General features: G+C 40.6%; 1 pseudogene; it reads right to left on the minus strand.

The window, feature by feature from the left end:
• Positions 1 to 406: 406 nt before the first annotated feature.
• On the minus strand, positions 407 to 938 carry LOC103298008 (40S ribosomal protein S7-like; annotated as a pseudogene).
• Between the last annotated feature and the right edge of the window lie 4,625 nt (positions 939 to 5,563).

Here is a 5,563-nt window from a genome sequence, read left to right on the forward strand (position 1 = left end):
ACTCGGGGCGGGGAGGGGGGTGGGGGTCCCTCAGCATGATATCCTTAGCTTTGCCACACCACCACCCATGCGCTCGCCAGCTGTGAGCCTGGCTTCTGGCTGAGCAGCGCTCCCCCTGTGGGAGCACACTGACCGCCAGGGGGCAGCTCCTGCATTGAGCGTCTGCCCCCTGATGGTCAGTGCATGTCATAGCGACTGGTCATTCCACCGTTTGGTCGATTTGCCTATTAGGCTTTTATTATATAGGATAAATATTGACAAGATCACCATAATAAGTCTAGTTATCATTTAGCACCACAGTTACAAATTCTTTTTCTTATAATGAGAACGTTTAAGATTTACTCCCTTAGCAATGTTTTATTTTGTGAATGATATTCTATTTAGTCATTTTATTTACAACTGAAACTCAGAATTCAAAATGAACATCCTTGCCCGTGAGCCTCTTATAGATACCAGGAAAGTTTCAGCCTTGTGCTCCACGTTGTCCTGCTGTGTGAACGAACCTTTATGAGCTGGCTGCCGTTGGGTTTCCCTCGGACTCTCTTGCCCACAATTTCACCTGGGAAAACCAAGTCCTCCAGATCACACCACGCATGTCAGAATGAGGCTTCTGGGACGCTTTTGCTTATTCTTTGCACAGCTTTTCTGAGTTGGCTTAGGCAGCATTCTCCTTGGAGCGATAATGACAACTTACTTCCCACTGAACTTTTTCTCCAACTTGCCCATAAGCCAGACTTGGATTTTCTGGAAAGATTTCAGTTGAGGAACAAGAATAAAGATTATAATAGCTTTCCAACTGCCACCCACTTCAACTTCCTTGGATGCTGTTATATTCAGCTCCTGTACCTGGGCCTTCAGGTCCGAGTTCATCTCTAGCTCTAGGAGAGCCTGGACTAGAACTGGTCTGGCTTTTCACCATTGGGCTTCAGGACCTTCATGCTCAAGGTCTTCTCCTTGGTGAGTGCCAGCCTGGGAAGAGGCCTAGGTCTCCCAAGAGCTCATCAAATCTCTCTTTAAAAAAAAGTATGTTCTTATTGATTTCAGAGAAAGGAAAGGAGAAGGAGAGAGAGATAGAAACATCGGTGAGAGAGAAACATCAATATTGATTGCCTGCCTCCTGCACATCCCCTGCTGGGGACTGAGCCTGAAACCCAAAATGGAACCGTGACTTCCGAGTGTATGGGTTGATGCTCAACCACTGAGCTACACCAGTGGGGCCACATATTGATATTTAAATTTGTGTTTTAACTATTTAAAAAACATTTTAAATAATGTAAAAGTTAACTAAAATGGTAAAAAGAAAAATGTATAAAACTGAAGCAGACCATTATCTATCCTATCTAATAAAGAGGGAATATGCTAATAGACCGTCATGCCCTCACAAAGATGGCGGCACCCACAGCCAATAAGGAGGGAATATGCTAATTGATTGCCACGCCCTCAAAGATGGCGGCACCCACAGCCATAAGATGGCAGTGCCCAGTCCCCTCAGCCCACCAGCCGCCCAGGGCTGACCCGAGGTGCAGGCAAGCCTCAGATGGCAGCTGCCCAGCCGCTCAGGGTCAGTCTGAGGCACAGGTAACCAGGGCCGGGTTGAGGCTTGTGCTGCTCGGCAGTGGCAGCAGCAGAGGTGTGATGGGGGTGTCACCTTCCCCTGGTCGCTGGGTCGCCTCCCGCCCCTGAGGGCTCCTGGACTGTGAGAGGGGGCAGGCCAGGCTGAGGGACCCCCCTCCAGTGCATTAATTTTCATGCACCGGGCCTCTAGTATTTAATAAAAGCTTTTGTAAAAAAGAAAATGAAGGCTTTAAGAATCCAATTGGAGACTAAAGAAAAGAAGCCAAAATTTTAGCAGCCATAAGAGAAACTTCACTACAAATAAGTCCCTTCAAAATGGTCATCATGAAACTATAGAAACCTATTCTAATGATGTTATTCTTACATTATTTATAAAACACCTCTTAAGAATTTCCTCTAGATTCTATTGCACTTGTTGTTGGTGGTGATTATATTAGTCAAGTTAACATGTAAAATGAACTGTGACAGTAATGTTTTCAGTAATGAAAAAGTTGTCCTATTTGGGGGGATAAATTTGATTTTTAGAAATATGAAGAAACAGGTCTCATGAACACAGCAACCAAACTATTCTTGGTCAAAGACAGAAAGCATGACCACAGTGTAATGTGACCAATTTTCTCATGATGGAAAACACCCCCAAACTGGCTCTTAGGGTGGCATCGGTCATGTATGTGAGATGAATTAGAAAGGCAGGTAGGATTCAAGTTACAGAGGCTAGAATTACAAAGCTGATGAGCCTGAATGTAATTTTTAATTCAATGAGGGATCCAGTGAAGGTTTTTGAACAGTAGAATGACATATATGGCAAAGGATGGAGGGAAATGAACAATATTTGGGAGACCAAATCAGGTATCTTTCTAAAGATTGAGGACATTATGATATTCTTAAATTGTACTGACAAAATAACCCTTTTTAGGAACAGGAAATGATTTGACATAATTTATTAGTAGCTGATATTCTGTCTTTTCAAATTAAAAATAATTTCCCTTGATGGAGAGGATGAAAGTGGGGGAGGGTAAAAAGGGAAAGGATTAATTGTTGATTAGCAGTGTGATATTGAATCATTAATTGGTTGGATAGATTTAATTGATGATTAAGTCTTTAGTTATATTTTGAAAATAATATCATAAAAACCTTTTATGGAATTACATTTGTATCCTCTGCATCTTCTATAATGCCTAAAATTTAGAAATAACATTTCATCAGGGTATAGCTTAAATATTTCTTTTCCTATTTGAGGGTACCAACACTCACTAGGTCAAATTGGAATCTTATGAGTTATTCTAGATACTTGTCTTTCCTATGCCATTTACATTAAATATGTAAGCAAGGCCTATATTGCCACACAATCATTGCCTTATTTTAGGTCCCTGTGAACTATCTATAAACATCAACAATCTTACTGATTTTTAAAAATACAGTCTCAACCCCAGTAATAAATTTATTTGTTCATTCATATTTTAATCTTGCAAATACAGTAATTACCAAATGGCTTTCTAAACCAGGCACTATTTTTGGCCCTGGATACACAATAATGGACAAAGTAGACATGATCCCTGATCTTCATGTATTTATATTTCAATAGGAAAATGGGCATATACCTATATGTGATTATGAATTGTAATCAGAGCTCTGAAGAAAAAGAATAGCGGTATGAGAATGACACTAGTCAAATTAACCTTTCTAAGGATAACATCTGATCATGTCTAACATCTTACTTTTACTCCAGTTGCCTTCAGGATCACGTATAGGCCCCTTCAAGGGGCTCACGAGGAACCACAGGTTGTACCCGATGTCTACTACAGTGCCAAATTCATAGAGGCTCATTTAGTTAAATGAAGGAATAACACAAATTAAAAATGATTTTAAGACAACCCTGCATTAGCTTGTATTAATAAAGTTTGTTAGTTTTGAAACAGCTTGCCAAATGCTTCATTAAAAGGAAAAAAACTGCTTTTATCAAATTTTGAGCTCGGAATGTATTTAGAACTATTTTTTTTTTGTCCTTGAAACACTGCCAGAATTTTAACTGAAATATCAGAAATGTGCTATTACTATAATGTAAAAAACATTGCTTTTTTTGTGTGTGGCAGGAGAAGTCTGTGGTAAGGGTAGTGAAAAACAGATTGACATTTGGTCATTATTTCTTATCAAGGGTGTTTTACTTGTAATGCTGTTTGACAGCTATATTCTAGGTCTGACAGCATTGAACCAGCGTAATTCCCACTGAACTGCTCTAAATAGGCAGTATTGCAATCAGTTTAACAACCCCTGGAGGCAATAAAATCTCTCCTTTGAAAGAATACTCAAGGGGAAGAAATCTAAGATTTATAAAGGGCAGCAAGTATTCAAGAAAGGGGCAAAGTTTATGTGTGAGCCTGTAATTGATGTTTCCTTTGTTGCAAAAGAAAGCTGGAGGATGCTTTAAGAATTAATCTTTAACAAGCTCTAATCTGCACTAACAAGTGTGTTCAGATGAGTGAAAGAGATATGTGGTTCTGAGTGTTAAGTTGCTTCTAGCCAACTAAGAAAATTTGGAGGGATCATAAAAGTATGAGAAGGACACTTTAAAATGAAACCAGAAGTCTTTAGCCATGTCCCTTTGAAGTCTGTACCAGAGGGTCACCATCACTATAGACAATGTTGATTAGGCTTATGATTGGCTCAGGTTTTGAACTTGGTTAATCCGTATGTACCTGTAGGAAGAAAATATCAGTCAAATATAGTATCACCCTCATTCTAAATGAACTTGGCAGTTCTACTTCTGTTGGTAGTAATTTAAACACCCATGTAAGCAGGGTTTAAATCAAGACAGTTCTAGCTTTAATTCTCTGCTTCTATCACTATTAGCTATGTATCCCTGGGGGTTTTATATCCTTGTTCACAGTTTTCTCATCTGTAAAATGGGGCTGGCAGTTTTTACTAATTGGGGAGGTTTGAAAGTACGTAGCTTAAGAAGGGTGCCAAATGTAATGTGGCCACAGTGCAAGAACTGCCTTCATGGAGATCTTACTATGTCCTAAGCAACTGGGAGTTTCAAGCAGCTTGATCCTCTCAGCCATCATCTGAGGCTGGTACCATAGTTTCGTAGAGGATGTTCTGAGGGTGGGGAATATTAGAAGAAATAGGCTGGGGTACATAATCAACTTGTTACTTCTCTGTCTTGGGTCCAGTTGCTAGGGGAGTCGCTTTATCCCCATCAGTGGACTCCAAGGAGCTTGGGTGTTCCTGCCCCTAGAGGGTAGTGGGGCACTACCATCAACACTCCAGTGACTCCTATCTCCTCCTCTCCATTTTTAATATATGATTGTGTATAAGTGCATCTAGGCTCATTACTGATTCTTCCAGCCTGGATTCTTCTTATCTCACCATTTATATTTCTATTGTTGGCTGTAACTTCCGTAGTGCTAGTAGGACTAGGCAAGGCAAACTCCTAAAGGCAAACAGCTTTCTTTACTGTTCAAACTGTTCTTCACCATCCATTTAGCTTATTAAATTCTCTTCATCTTTTGGATCTCAGATTAAATATTATGTCTCCAGCAGGCCTGATTCCTCAAGAGCTGAGAGGCCTCCTCCTATGTGCCCTTCCAGAGCCTCTATTCTGGATTGTCACGTGGCAGGTATTTCCACGTTCAATACCTGTTTCTTTACTTCTGAGCATAGGGAAGGATCGCACCATATTCCCTTCTTGAAGGTGGCGTGGCCATGTGGTTTGATTTGGCAAATAATTTGTGAGCAGAGTGACGTAGATTGCTCTGTGCTTACGGCCCTCTCTCTTTTCCTCTGCAATGGCAATTCTGAAAGCTCGAGTTGATGATGGAGGTGCAATGGTGAATCATTGTGTGGAGGTGGGCAGTTGTTATGGAGACTTGCCAAGACACACAATAGACATTGCAGAGTGAGTTATATACATTTGTTGCCTTTTGGCCACTGAGATTTTTAGGGTTGTTGGTTACTGCAAGGTATTTTGACAGATACAGTCATTGCT

The sequence above is a fragment of the Eptesicus fuscus genome, chromosome 9 (assembly GCF_027574615.1).
Source record: "Eptesicus fuscus isolate TK198812 chromosome 9, DD_ASM_mEF_20220401, whole genome shotgun sequence".
In the NCBI taxonomy this organism is placed as follows: domain Eukaryota; kingdom Metazoa; phylum Chordata; class Mammalia; order Chiroptera; family Vespertilionidae; genus Eptesicus; species Eptesicus fuscus.